At 40.5% G+C, this 15725-nt stretch overlaps 1 protein-coding gene across 9 annotated transcripts in view; it reads left to right on the forward strand.

Annotated features, from left to right (window-relative positions):
* Positions 1 to 2458: 2458 nt before the first annotated feature.
* ERBIN (erbb2 interacting protein) overlaps positions 2459 to 15725 on the forward strand; it is a 125683-nt gene continuing 112416 nt past the window's right edge. For 5 of the 9 annotated variants that reach the window (XM_035014545.1, XM_035014549.1, XM_035014546.1 and 2 more), the window contains exon 1: positions 3110 to 3470. The gene's annotated coding sequence lies outside the window, so the exon portion shown is untranslated. Of the gene's footprint in view, positions 3471 to 15725 lie in introns of all 9 variants that reach the window. The other 4 variants (XM_035014547.1, XM_035014543.1, XM_035014551.1 and 1 more) reach the window with 3 other exon arrangements.

Below are 15725 nucleotides of genomic sequence, written 5' to 3' on the forward strand. Positions count from 1 at the left end.
ATGTGAGTTAGAACTAAGTAGTCAGTGATGAATAACAAAGATGAATCATTATTTCTGATTACTGAATACCCTGATCATATATCTGTCATTTCACTCTTCTATATGAGCACAGATACAGAATTCCTGCCGAAGATACTTTACAAAGGCATCATTAAAGAAATATTTGTCAAAATAGGTAATGTTGGTAAGTGTATCCTGGCTTCCAACCCCTTAAGGTCAGTGCTTTTGGGGCTTATTTTGCAGTACACGTAGGACTTATTTAACAATCAAATGGGAGCACTTTATTGTCTATACTTCTCTTCATGTATTTCCCCAAAGAATGGAACCACATTTCCCTCTCCTACCTTTTCAGCATCAGCATATGCTATCTCTATATTCCCTCCCATCAAAAGCTGCTTTGGGGAAGCAATCTGATGAATTAGGTATAAATGACTAATAAGGCTTAAATATTACCTTTCCCAGGATTATGGCTTTGTGCTAGAGAAATAAACGACTCAAAGGGATTAAACTCCAGCATTAAAATTTTAGGTGAGTTGGAGGAGGGGTTTTGGTTATAGAAACTTTTCTAGCCTAAATGGTAATCGTCCAAATTGGACCCCAGTAGAAGTTTAAGTAGGGTGGAAAAATCCCTAACCTAGGGACTGGTCTGGTCCTATTATTTAGGTTTGGGAAGGGGTGGTGGTGGTTAGGCTTAGCTGAATCTATGATGCCACATTTAAAGGGCTCTTGAACCAACCTGAGACTAAATACAACATTGAAATTGCAGATTCCAGGTGGTGACACGTTGGTATGGGAGATACTCCATCTTGGGATGCTTTAGTAGAGTGACCCTTTGAGTTCGGGGCTATGCTACTGAATTTGGTCAGACTCAAGCCTGTTTTTGAAAGGGGAGCAGGAAGTCTTTCTTGTGAGATTAAAAATAGTATAAGCAATATACCAACTTTAGATCTTATACAATGGCTAAGATTCATATTCGCATAAGATGGCTTAACTAGCTTGGTGTTACTATTACACCTGGCTGTCGTTTCATTTCCTAGCTGTAGTTAAATGCTCTCTTACCTCCGTCCCGCACTGAGTAAAACTGAACACTTTGGTACTATTTGGGAACCTTCAACTTCTGCTCTATCCTAAAGTACTACCTGTGTTAATTCCAGCAGTTCTGGAAGTAGTTAAAATGCTGTCACACTAACAGAATGTCTCGAACACCTTCGGAGTTATTTCAAGAGTTTTCACTAGCGTACAACTCACTTTGGTAAACAATTCTTTGATGGACTTTACGAACTCCTTCCTTTGGATGCAAGTCAATAATTATCTATAGGGCATACAGGTCTTTGTTCAAACTTGGTAATAAATAATTATCTCTGGAACACAGACGGAAGAACTGAAGCAATGACTTCGGGGACACAGAGACTAATGACCATCATTGTACAGGGTTAAGAACAGCAGAGACTGGGGGCGGCGAATGGTTTGTTCCGCATTACGTTCCTTCTCCGGTAAAACAAGGCCGTCTTGTCTGTTAACATATTTAAAGCAGTAACAGCAAAAACTGTGCAATGTTATGGTTGAAGCGTTTTATGCCATATGTGTTGATGGAATGCTTAAGAGTCTCTCTCCGCAATAAACGCAAACCCTGCCAGACTGAATTATTAGGGCCAGCGCAATTCAAGACTGCACCACCGAAACCGCCGGGGTTGGAAGCCTACGTCGCATTCGGAGTGTGTCCAACGCTTCCTCTAACAAAGGCACTATCTTGAGGCAATTTCGCGGGCCCTTTTCCCCCTCCCAGCGCCAGCTTTGTCTCCTCGCCGGTGTGAGGCTGCGACTTGGAGGAGCCCCCGCTGCTTTGCTGGGCGAGCCAGCTCTAAGCGAGGGCCGGCGTGGGAAGCTCCACCGAGCCGCCGCTGTGGCTTCCTGCAAACCGAGCGTGCCATTAGAGGAAGTTGGGAGTGCTGCAGTTGAAAGAGATACCTGCAGCCTTAAAATCGGGGCTGGACTTGAACCCTTCGCACCGATTACTGTCTTATAAAGAAACTCAATTGGCCGGGACGTAGGAGGCTTGGGGGCCCTCAGCCTCCCCGGCGGGGCGCAGAGGAAGCGGGGTCCACGTCGTCGGCGTACCCCACCTCCGGCGGCTGGGGGCGGCAGGCAGGCCTCCCCGGGCCTGGGCCTGAGCGGGCCTAACGCCGCGCCTCGCACACGAACCCCCGTCGCCGCCGCCGCCGCCGGCCCCTCCCCCGCCCGGCCCCGGGTCCGCCGCCCCCCGCCGCCGCCGACGTCTGCCCGCGCCGCCCTCGCGCGCGGCGACTGGCTCGCGCCGGCCTCCAGCCCGGCTGTTGGCGGTTGGGGCGAAGCCGGCGGGAGGCCGCCCCGCCCCCGCCGCGGAGCAGCGGCGCGCAGTCTCTTCCCCCTCAGCGCCGGGGCGGTGGCGCTGTTGCCGCCGCGGCCTGTGAGGCAGTGACTCCCCTCCGCCCCAGCTCCCTTCCTCCTCCTTTCTCTCCTCTCCCTCCCCTCCCCTCCCCAGCCCTCCCCTCCCCTCGCAGTCTCGCGCTCGAGTGAATGTGGCGCGGCGGCGCGGGACGCAGCCTCGGCCCCTGCCGCGGCCCCGCGAGCTCGTGAGGAGACCCAGCCGCCGCCTGCCCCCACCCCCTGCGCTTCCCGGGGGAGCCACCGCCGCCTTGGAAGAAGAACGAGGAGGGGAGCGAAGGGACGGCGGCGGGAAAACGGGAGAGGGAGAAGAGGGTTCGAGGGCAAGAAGGAAAGGCGGGGAGGGACGGACGGAAGAACGGACGGCCAGACGGACTGCCCGGGGAAGGGGCCGCCTTCGAGCTTGCCCGGCCCCTCGGCTCCGGCCCGGGTCGGCCGCGACGGCGGCGGCGGCGGCGGCGGCGCGGGCGAAGGGCGCGGCAGGCGCTATCGAGACAATAACCCCGCCGCCCGGCTCTGGGGGCGGCGGCGAGGAGGAGCTGGCGGCCTAGCGCGGCCGAGGCTCGCCCAGCGCCCCGGCGGCATCTTGGTCCCCGCCGGCCGGGTTCCGCCGCCGTCGGGTGTGCGGGGCGCGCCGGACGCCCGGAGCTCCAGGCTCTCGGCGGACGCCCCCTGCCCCCCCCTCCCCGGCGCGCGCGGAGCTGGTTTTCCGGGTTCCCGTGGACCGAGCTGGATCCTGCTTCTGCGCCGAGGCAGGAAGTGAGTTTCGCACGGTAATTCCGGGCGGTGTCACGAGTGAAAAGTTTTTTTTTCGGCGGAGATCCTAGTTGGGGCTGGGAAACTCCTGTATAACTTGAGACCAGGAAACCAGCCCGCTTCCCAGCCCCCTCCAAAGCCACCTACTCGTCCTACTGCGGGAGGCCACCCCACATCCGCTCTCACCGGAGAGAGAAATTCGGCTGGATCCAAACTGACTAATGAAGGGAAGGAAATCATGTCAGGCGAAGCCTTGAAAAAGCTGCCCTGAGACACTGCCCGACCGAAAGGTAATTTTCACCGAAAGTGTGTCTAGAAGGTACAAAGCTTTTGGGCCAGGAAAGAGAGGGTCCTTTAGGGTTTCTCACTATTTCCCCAGTTGCCCTAAATTAATCTTTTGTAGTGTCGAAGTGGATAGTATTTCAGTTGCTAAATAGTGGAACTGATTTTTTCCCCCTTCTACCATCTGGACTCTGGTTACTTTAGAAGAGATTCTAAGAATGTGGTGAGACGAAAAGTTTTAAGCAATCGGAAGAAAGAGTGCCTTTGTTCAGCACTAGGTCCAGAAGTTTTAGTTTCCTAAAACATATACAGTGTATATTTTTTTATTTATTAAGTCACGGAACCTGGCAACTTCTGTTTTGGAAAAAAGTTAGGTCGCTGCAGCGAGGGATTTACTGTTGTTGAGATGGCTGCCACATTTGTTTATACTGTTACCGATTTTTTGACTTTTGCGTTAATTGTATATAGAGTTCTTTTTAGTTGCAACCCTTAGAAACGTATTTGGTTGGATTTTAGAAACAAACACTGCCCTTATTTTTTGTTTTTGTTTTTTAGGTGGGAGATGTATTTCTTTCAGTAAATGGCTCCTTTCAGACGTTTACAATCTTAGGATACTTGTTTGGTTAATTAATCGAAAGGAAGTGTCTGCTTAATTTTTCTTGTAAGTGGACCTAGGAAGGAGAAGGAGAGAGTATTATGGATAAACAGAGTTGTAATTAAAAAACAAAAACAAAAATACACCCGTAAGTACTCTGATCTGATAGGACTTCTCTGTAGTTAAGAACAGAATATATAGAGAAAGGGAGGTAAAACGCTTTAAAGGATTTTTATGGAAGTCGTATTGATTATAATAAACATCAGTTCTTTTAGAATAGGACTTTTTTACATTTTTGTATTGGTCCAAATGTTTTGGCCGGTTCTGTCTAGTAAGTGATAGGTACCTACAGTGGTGGCAGGAATTAGTGAAGCATGGGAGATATTCCGCCAGTCAAGAGTTATAAACACTTTTGAACCAATCAGTAGTCCTTAGAGAAAAAACTAGTTCACAACAAACACAAAGGGCTTTTTTATTGGTGTTTTAGTGTGTCTTAATTTTTTTTTCGTCAGTATTTCTGTGGTAAAGGAGGTGAAACATAATACCGTGCTTTGGAATAAATACTAAATAAGTATGGCATCCTGTTGGTAGGTGTATCTTAACTATAAATTAATATTTAGTTTGCTCATGCTACCCCATGAAAAATAGTTGACATTCTTTAGTTCAAAGAAAAGATAGCTTTTGAAGAGCAGGATCAGTTTATTTCACAGCTTGTTATGATGTTAAGTACATTTCAAAATGGGAGTCTTTTAAATATTACTATATATTGTTTTGATTTTTTCCCCTCAGAGTGTAGTCTCTGGAGATCCTTTTTAAAAATTTATTTATTTATTTGTGTTGGTAAGATTGTGAGCCATCAAGTCATTCCTGTTAAGTCAGAATAGCTTTATGAAGGAATTTAAAGTGTATAAGTGATCTGCTTTATGATTTGGGGATGTAATATTAAGCAACGAAAGAGGTTATTCTTGGGCATCGGAAAGAGCAGAACAAAATAAATGGCATTGAACTTCAGTTTCCTTATATGGCTTATACTTGGCCTCAGAGCAACAGAGCCTTAATAGAGCAAGTCTTTTATAGAGAATTACCAGTCTGTGAAGATGTTTCTCTGCATTAGTAAATTTTACAAGTGAAAAGTATTGTAGCACTTGAAAATGACTGCTTAAATCCGTTTTTAAATAAAGTTCTTGATTTTTTTACTTTTAGCATCTGTAGTAGTTTAGATGCAGACAGCACACTTTTTAAAAATGTGAAACGTGCACCTTTGTAGAACCTTTGATTCCTTTTGTATCATCAAGGCAAAATTTACTTTGTGGTTTACTTAAAATTTTGTTACTTCAGTACTGAATTAACTTAATGAATTTTAGGCTTATTACTATTGTCAAACTATACATATTTTCAAGCCTTGTTTAAAAGGTGACTACGGGGTTTGAAAAGAGGTTAAAGAAAGATGGTAATCAGTTGAAATATTCAAGTGGCTTTACATTTTGGGTATTCTTAGTATTCTTCCTCTATACTTAGTATTGTATGGGTTTTCTTAGATTAAATTGGTAAATCTAAAGTACTTCCAAAGCTTTTGTTTACACTGCACAAAATACATATTTAATGGCACTATTTATGAATGGTACTTAGGAGTTTTCAATAGTGATAAACTTAATCCTTCAACTAATCAATTCAAATATTATATTATGAAGTCCGCCTGTTGTTTCAGATCAGGCTTTTGCGAACTTTTCATGTCTGAAAAGCTCACAGTGGTTCAAATAATGGAAACCAGATTTTTATTGCATGCTGTTTGTTAATGAAGCGGTAACTGTAGTTAGAGACATTTTACGTATATCATTGGTAAATCTGTAAATTCACTTCTTTTAGAGATTTTGATATTGAACTCTTGGTAGTAAACAATACCTTACTTTAAGAAACACTTAAAAATTTCAGAAAATTAGGTGCATCTTTCAGCATTTATTTTAAATTGCTTATAGATAACATAATTTAGACTTAAAGCTGTTTCGGCTAGGAATAGATTATGGCAGTGTTTATAAAGTATTTGGATTTATGCAGAATTTTAGTGATGCTGGATAGCAAAGTAATTCTCTTTTGTGAGTGCTGCTTAGCTAGATTCTTTTTAAACACACTTTGTTGCTTGCATTTTTTTTTTTTTTTTGACTCTTTCCCTTGCCCATTTCCCTATTAGATGCTTTTTTTTTTTTTTGCGGGGGGGGGGGTTTGGGGGGGGGGGGGGAACACCTGTGTTGTAAATTCTAAAGAGGTCTTTATCTTTTCTTTCCTTGACAACATAAATTGTACTTATGCTTTGCTGGTCAAAATAGATTATTCAGTTTTTGCATGCAGGCTTTTTGCTCTTGCCATAGAAATGAATTTGTGAATTATGCTTTACAGTACATACTTCTGAATTTTGTAAGGAAAGAGCTCAGCACTTCTGCCTCCAAGTTTTTTTTGATTGACTACACATTTTTTTGTTTTTCTTGGTGCCTCTCATCACTAACTCTTGAACCATACTACACCCATTTTTCAGATGTACCTTTATTTTCTCCTCTGTCTTAGGTTTCCTAATTGTAAAAAAGGAATCTAGCTATTATTAGGCTTTGTTTTCTAATTTCTTTAGCTTCCTATTTTATAGTTTGCTTCATTTACTTCCTTTATTTATTCCATGTTCAGCTGTTCTTTCTTGATTATATGTTGCCCTTCCCCTCTTTTCTAAACTTTGAGTCCATGCTCATCACCTAAAAAAATTATTCACAACATGAATAGAAAAAATTGATTTGCCCCATTTAATTGTAAATATGCCTTTTGCATTACCACTCAGTTTACATGCCAGTATTGTAACCTGATACTCACTAATAGATTTTTCACTTGTTTCCTGAACTCTTTTTTTTTTAAATATCCCCAGAATTACCTCTGTTAAGATAAGATCAGGTTGTTATGTACTTTTTTATTACGACTCTACAAACCCCTGTACCTTTTTGTTTCATTATGCTTTTGGCTTTTTAAAACACACAAGCTTATATCTATTATAGCATAGTATAATTACAATAATTAGATCTAAAGCAACGATTCCAAATTTTTTGGTCTTAGGATCCCTCTATACTCTTAAAATTACAAAGAACCCCACAGAGCTTTGTTTTATGTGGGTTATATTTATTTCCCTTATTAGAAATTCTTAAATATCGGGCACCCGGGTGGCTCAGTTGGTTAAGCGACTGCCTTCAGCTCACTCAGGTCATGATCCTGGAGTCCCGGGATCGAGTCCCGCATCGGGCTCCCTGCTTGGCAGGGAGTCTGCCTCTCCTTCTGACCCTCCCCCCTCTCATGTGCTCTCTCTCATTCTCTCTCTCTCAAATAAATAAATAAAATCTTAAAAAAAAAAGAAATTCTTAAATATCAATTAATTTGTATAAAAAACCATAAATCTGGGATGCCTGGGTGGCTCAGTCAGTTAAGCGTCTGCTTTTGGCTCGGGTCTTGACTGGGATCGAGCTTGCTTCTCCCTCTCCCTCTGCCCCTTCCCCTGCTTGTGTGTGCGCAGGCGGAACTCTCAAATAAATAAAATCTATAGAAATAAATAAATAAACCTATAAATCATGGTACGTTATCATGACACTGATGTAACAAAATAATTCAAAACAAATCTTTAGCAAAAAGAGGGACATTGTTAATTTTGCAAGTTTCATGTGTCTGGTTAAATAGAAACAGCTTGATTCTCACATCTACTTTTATATTCAGTCTTCCAGTATGTTGTTTTGGTTTAAGTATATGAAGAAAATCCAAGATTATACAGATACATAGTTGGAAAAGGAAGGAGTATTTTCATTGCTTTTTTTAGATAATTGTGGATAAAAAAAAAATTTTTTTTAAATAAAGATTTTATTTGTCAGAGAGCACAAGCAGGGGGAGCTGCAGGCAGAGGGAGAAGCAGGCTTCCCGCAGAGCAGGGAGCCCGATGCGGGACTCAGTCCCAGGACCCTGGGATCATGACCTGAGCCGAAGGAAGATGCTTAGCTGACTGAGCCACCCAGGTGTCGCCACACCAGAATTTCTTAAAGAATAGCTGCAATGTCAAATCTCACACTGTATCAGTGAATTTTTCATTCTTGTTACCTGAAAATCCATTAGTTTATCTTGCACTTTGAATCTTTTACGTGTTCATGGTTTTTGACATCATGTAATGGTTGTTAGAGAAATACTGGTTCACTGAGTTAATATATTTTCCAAAATTTGATGCATTTTGTTAGGTAGTAGCAAACAAAAGAAAAAATTGTTAATATCACCACTAATTTCATCAAAAAAGTTTTTAATATTGTGAAGCTGTCAATCAAATTCAGGGTGACAGGTAAACATTATCCACATTTCTAAATTTTCACTTGGAAGTTTGAATATTAATCACTGGTAACAAATACTGTTAGTGTTTTTCCCTTGAAGTTGCAGGCGTACTTGGTTTATTTTTTGAGAAAATGTCTGCCAGATTCCTAAGTCTACAAGCATACATAGTTTGTCATCTGTTCTTTTAGGTCAAAATCGTGTTTGGCTCGTAATTTGAAGTATTTACACAAGTGCTTCTCCTCAGCATTGCCATTCCTTCACATAAAATGTTAAAAAGTCATGTATTAAGGAGTTGACATTTAGTAAAACTATTTTTTTTTACTGCTTTATTAAAGATACTAAGTGAACATGGCATTTAGAAAGAAATCTGGGAATTAATTATGGAGAACAAACTAATGGTTACTGGAGGGGAGGTGGGCAGGGGATGGGTTAAACAGGTAATGGGTATTAAGGAGGGCACTTGTGATGAGCACTGGATGTTGTAAGTGATGAATCACTGAATTCTACACCTGAAACTAATAATGCACTGTATGTTAACTAGCTGGAACTTAAATAAAAACTTCAGGGGAAAAAAAAAAGAAACCTGGGAATATGCAGTCGTGCTCATATAGCTTGATGCCAGTGCTTTTGCACTAAGGTGCTAGCAGTTTTACCCGCCCTATTTTTGCACCATTGCTGTTAATTTAAGAGGAAAGGGCAAATGATGTTTCAGTATAATTGTGAAAATAGTTTTGATCTTGAAGACTCTTTCAAAGTGTCTGAGGAATTCTAAGGCCCAAGGAGTGCACTTTGCACTTTGAAAACTTAGGTGGATGTTGGGATTTATGGAGCTTTCATTACTTCCTTTGATTTTGCACGTGCGCGCTTGCGTGTGTGTGTGTGTGTCTCTCTCTCTCTCTCTCTCTCTCTCTCTCCCTCCCCCGGTATTACATTCTGGAAGAATCCTGAGGCTTGATATTTTAGTTCACCAATTTGGTCTTCACTTCTTTTTAATTTATTTAGTAGGGAGGATAGTGTTTCTGGGAACTCTTGCTTTTTCATGGGAGTTGATTTTTTTTTTTTTTTGAGAGAGGGATCGAGAGCACGTGTGCAGTGGCAGGGGGTGGGTACAGAGGAAGAGGGAGAGAGAATTTTTTTTTTTTTCCCTTTAAGATTTTATTTATTTATTTGAGAGAGAATGAGATAGAGAGCCTGAGAGGGGGGAGGGTCAGAGGGAGAAGCAGACTCCCCGCTGAGCAGGGAGCCCGATGTGGGACTCGATTCCAGGACCCCGGGATCATGACCTGAGCCAAAGGCAGTCGCTCAACCAACTGAGCCACCCAGGCGCCCGAGGGAGAGAATCTTAAGCAGGTTCCACACTCAGTGCAGAGCCAGGATGGGGGGCTTGATCTCACAATCCTGAGATCATGACCTGAGCTGGAATCAAGAGTCAGATGCTTAACCAGCTGAGCCACCCAGGCATCCCATAGGAGTTGATTTTTAATTTTTAGTTGTATTTTTGATTTACTGTAACCTATTGAATCTCTGAGACAAAACTTTGACATTGTTCTCTGTTTCCTCCGTTAGCAGTATAGGAGATTTGATCTTATTGTACTTGGTATATCCATCATGCTTCTAGGTTTTCCTCAAATGTTAGATTTTTCATTGTGGTTAAAGCTTTGTATTATGGTCCAGATTTTATGGTATTGGTCATTTCATGGTATTCTCCCAGCCCATGTGAATCCCTGTTCTTCTGGCTTTGGTATATTTAGTTAGCTAATGGCTTTTTCCTTTAGGGTATGTGGATAGCCTGTCCTCTTACACGTGTTTCCTGTCCCTCAGGGGATAGTATTTCCCTATTTTCACAGTTATACTGCCCAAGTGTCAGAAATCCCACAGTACAGAGTGCTTGCTGGAGGCCTTAACCGTGCAGCTGTCTTCTATGGTTTTATTACCTGGATGACTGCCCAGAACATGCTTCTCCCAATTCTTCTTGCTAAGAAAACTTACTCTTTTTGGAGATCCCACTTTGATTGTTTTGTATAGTTGGTTCCTCAGATGTGTTGTGTTTTGTTGTCATCCCCTCCCTTCCCCCCATTCACTTTGGATTCTCAACAAATTCCATTCTGTGTTGTTATCTGTAGATATACTCCTCTCTGGTACTGCTATATATTTTTTGTAATTTTTCCTTCATATTTAAAAGTTTAGAATAATGACAAATATACAGAAAAGTTGAAATCATAGTACAAAAAACTCTTTTGTCCCTGACATATATGACGGTATGTTGCCTACCTGATTGATACTCCATTACCCCCAGTACTTCAATGTTTATTTCCTACAAACAGGGACATTATCCTATAATGACATCATAACTGTCAAAATTAGGACGTTAACAAAGAATACATTACCAACACCTAAATCTTACCAGTGACCCCCACGTCTTTTAGAGCAAAAAGATCCACATGACAATCTTGCATTACATTTAGTTGTCATGTCTTTTAGTCTCTCTTAATCTGGACCAGTTTCTGTGTTTACTTTCAAGGACCTGACCCTTTTGAAGATTATAGATCTAGTTATTTTGTAGAATATCCCTTAATTGTATTTCCATGACATTGTTATGATTAGATCTTTGATTAGGTTTTTCATGATTAGATTTATAATTTTATGATTAGATCTTTGGCAGGGTTATCATGGAAGTGATGCTGCATTCTTCTTATTGCCTCTTATCAGGTCGTAGGCAATTTCAGTTGTCGCATTATTGATGGTAGTCATCGATTATGCAATTATGGTTCTAACTACCAGATACCTCCTATGTCAAGGTATTCTTTCCTCACTTGTAATCAATAAATATTTAGGGGGTAGGTTCTTTGGAATTATGTAAACATTTTGTTCTTTATTTTTAACTTACTCATTTATTTACATCACCATAATTACATTCACTGGGTTATAATCCATTATCATTTGTTTTGATACTCAAATTGTTCTGGATTCAGCTAGTGAGAACCCGTTCTAGCTGGCTTAATTTCTTTTTTCTTTTTGATACAGTTCTTCCTCCTTGAGCACTTCTTGTATCCAGCACCATATGGTGTTCTAGAGTTACCATTAAACTTGCTCTCGTAATTTTTAGTGGAAAATGGTACTTAGAAGCCAAGATCTGGGCCCTTCTTGTCTTTGTTGCTCTTGGGGTATTGATGCTCCCAGGACTTCTTAACTGCATAAAGCTAGGGGATACTTTTATTTGCACACATGTACACGTTCACATTTATGAGTATATTTCAGTAAATATAGAATGGTTTCTCAGTGATACATCTGATTTTAATTCAGTACCACAGGGTTTATTCTCATATTTTCCCTTTCCATAGTTGTAATTTATCTCTGACAGTGAGAATTAGTTTTGTTTCTGTACTTTTTTTGGTGAGGAAGATGAGGTAAACATTTGTTCAGACAGAAGTCAAGTCCCGGGCGCCTGGGTGGCTCAGTCGGTTAAGCGACTGCCTTCGGCTCAGGTCATGATCCTGGAGTCCCGGGATCGAGTCCCGCATCGGGCTCCCTGCTCGGCAGGGAGTCTGCTTCTCCCTCTGACCCTCCCCCCTCTCGTGTGCCCTCTCTCTCTCTCTCACTCTTTCAAATAAATGAATAAATAAAATCTTTAAAAAAAAAAAAAAAAAAAAAAGAAGTCAAGTCCCTGTAGTCAAATTAATTTTCAAAGTATTTCTAAAGGGATACAATTCTAAAATGTAGTATTTGGTACAATACATTTAGGTGAAATATTTCATTCCTTAGTAATCCCAGGTTACTATGTGAAAGGTGGATGGAAAGAATTATCTACATTGGATGCATCCTTGTGGAGGTAATGTTGGAGCTCAATTTTAGTTGAGTGCAGTAATTTTGATTTAACTGTTTTCCACATTGAAGTTATATTGTTTATATGATTCCAAAGTTTGGCATATGTATCTATCTTTCTGATAATGATGTCCTTGGAATTTTAAACCTTAGACTAAATCTAGAGTCTGGATTGGATGGATGGGGATGAGATTGTTTCAATTGTATTAGGACCAGTGTAAGAAACCTATAATCTCCCTGCCAAGGCTATCACTTAGCCTAGAAAAGAATTGGTTTGACTTCACCATCCTTGGAGATTTTGAAGTGATTTAAGAGTATATTGGCGTGGCATCTGGGTGGCTCAGTCGTTAAGCATCTGCCTTCAGCTCAGGTCATGATCCCAGGGACCTGGGATCGAGCCCCACATCGGGCTTCCTGCTCAGCGGGAAGCCTGCTTCTCCCTCTCCCTCTGCCTGCTGCTCTCCCTACTTGTGTGCTTTCTCTATCTCTGTCAAATAAATACAGTCTTAAAAAAAAAAAAAAAAGTATACTGACATTTCTTTTTGTGACTAGAATTAAGATTTGCTTTCAGTCTTCTAGGAAAAGATAAGGATCCTGGCAGCAGCAAATGAATTCTTTGGGTGCCCTGTTAATCTCTGGGGACTTCAAAAGATTTTGTTAATTATCCTGGGACCAACTGCAGAATAACAGAGACTGTATATAGTAGATGCACTTTGATTTGTCAGAGATACTTGATATCAACATAGTGTCTTGTCTGTTCTTGTGAAAACCATCCCAAGCCAGAAACCTTGGGAGTTTTCTTCCTGGCCTTAGTTACCGATACCAGCACTACTTCTATCAGTTCTTTCTTTTACGTATGTATGGCCTGAGTTATTTTAGGGTAGGCGAGAAAGACTGGATAAGGTACAAGCAGTGAGAGGCTTTGGTAGGTAAAGGGCTAAAACAATTACATTACTTTTTTTTTCTGATTATAAAAATTCAAATGCAGAAATATATAGCAAATGAAAATTTCCATAATCCCATTTCCCAGAGATATTCTTATCAGTGTGGTGTGTATTTTTATGAACACTTCAGTGTGTATTCCATCATTTCACTGTGCATGGATATACATGTGTTAAGTATTTTTAAATATAAATGGGAGATATATTTCAATTATATATATGGAGATCTAGTAGGTATGTATATGTGTTAATCAGCATTATGGTTGTTATACATACAGTACTGTACAGAATATATGTTTATTCTCTACTCTTTGCACATAAATGTTTGCACTTTTATATGATTTTTTTCTGTTGGATAAATACCCAAAGTGCTTTTGCTATGTATGTAATTCAAATTGATTGATAGAAGTAAATTCCCTCTGAAGATTTTGTATCAATTTATACTTCCACAAGTAGTATGTAAGAGTACCTTTCTAAGTGCATTCTTGAACAAATTGGATATTAGCTGTCTTAAAATACTTGCGCAAATCTGAGACAGGTAGTAAAGTATAATAGGTAAGAACATAAGCTTTGGAGTCAGATTGCCTAGATTTAAATCTGCTGCTTACTAACTGTGACATTGGCAAGTTCATTTTAAGAATTCTTTAAGGAATATTACGTTTTTGTGTGCCTTTTGTGTTTCACATGGATTTAATTGGTTTGTTGCTTATATGCTGTTTGGTTATATAGAAGTTTAAATTTTGATATAGTCAAATTAATCTTTATGCATTTTTGGGTTTAATGATACTCTTGGAAAGGATTTGTGCCAAGATTATAAATATAATAACCTAAGTTTTTGGCTTAAGGAGTGAAATAATCATCTGGATTTATTCTTACAATATTTCTATCTAGTTGTATCACCATTTGTTGGGTAAATCATCTTTTTACCTATAAAATTTTATCTTTATCAATAGTAAATTCCCAAATATACTTAATATCAAGATTTTTGTTTTTTGGTATGATAATACTATGCTGTCTTGATTTTTTTTTTTTTTTCTTTCTTCATTATAGTATGCTTAATACCTGAAAGTTTTGGCTTATCACCCTATTTTTGATTTTTTGGGTTTTTTTGTTTTTTTTTTAAAGATTTTATTTATTTATTTGACAGACACAGCAAGAGAGGGAACACAAGCAGGGAGAGTGGGAGAGGGAAAAGCAGGCTTCCCATGGAGCAGGGAGCCCAATGTGGGGCTCAATCCCAGGACCCTGGGATCATGACCTGAGCTGAAGGCAGATGCTTAACGAATGAGCCACCCAGGTGCCCCCTATTTTTGTTTTTAAAGATGTATTTATTTATTTGGGGGAGAGAGAGCGTGCATGCATATGCATGCAGGGGGGAGGGGCAGGGGGAGAGGGAAGAAGACAGCCCAGTAGACACCAAGCTGAACATGGAGCCCAACCTGGGGCTTGACCTAACCACCCTAAGATCATGACCTGAGCCAAAATCAAGAGTCAGATGCTTAGCCAACTGAGCTACTCAGGCATGCCTATCACTGTACTTTAAAAATAATTTTCCAGATAGACTTGAATCATTTTTAGTAAGTTCTAAATGCTTGTTGGTGTGTTGATTGAGAATAGCTTTTCAGCCTTTTGGCTAAGAGCAAGTGTGTGGTGTGTTGATTGAGAGTGCTTTGAGTTCATAGATTAACTTAGGAAGTAATTGATACTTCTAAAATAGCATATGTCTTTATAGGAAGGTAAGTTTTCCATTTATTTAATAGTTATGCCTTTCAGTGGCGTTTATGATTTTCTTGTCATATCCATGTTTCTTATTAGTATGCATTTTTTTTAAAGATTTTATTTATTTATTTGACAGAGAGCACAAGTAAGGGGAGCGGCAGGCAGAGGGGGAGGGAGAGGGAGAAGCAGGGAGCCCAGTGCGGGGCTTGATCCCAGGGTCCTGGGATCATGATCTGAGCTGAAGGCAGGACACTTAACCGACTGAGCCACCCAGGTGCCCCTAGTATGCATATTTCTTGTAATTATAAAGAAATGTGTATATTTTTTGCTGTGTTTATTTCCACAAAGTTAATGGAGGGAGGGTGAGAGCTATTGCTGTTGTGAACGAAGCTGTTTCATTAATTGTATTCTTATCTGGATATTTAATAGAGGAAGGAGATTGATTTTTCATATGTATCACCTACTGTATTCTGAAGACTTGAAAAAATTGCTAATAGATTTTTCTAGTCATGTGCTTAGATCTAGGTATATAATTTGTTGCACTAGTCAAAGTACTTTTTTTAATTGAATCAAATATATTAAATTGTATATTCTAACATTTGTTAGTGTGCATATGAACAAGTAATTAGTAACCCATCTTTCTAACTACAAAATTTTTTGAAGTTTTTATTTAAATACCAGTTAGTTAACATACAGTGTACTATTAGTTTTAGGTGTACAATATAGAGATTCAGCACTTCCGTATATTACCCTGTGCTCATCACAAGTGTACTCCTTAATCCCCATCACCTATTTCACCCATCCCCCCACCCACCTCCCTTCTGGTAACTATTAGTTTGTTCTCTATTAAC

This window comes from Mirounga leonina, unplaced genomic scaffold, assembly GCF_011800145.1.
Source record: "Mirounga leonina isolate KUSES-001 unplaced genomic scaffold, KU_Mleo_1.0 Mir_168, whole genome shotgun sequence".
NCBI lineage: Eukaryota > Metazoa > Chordata > Mammalia > Carnivora > Phocidae > Mirounga > Mirounga leonina.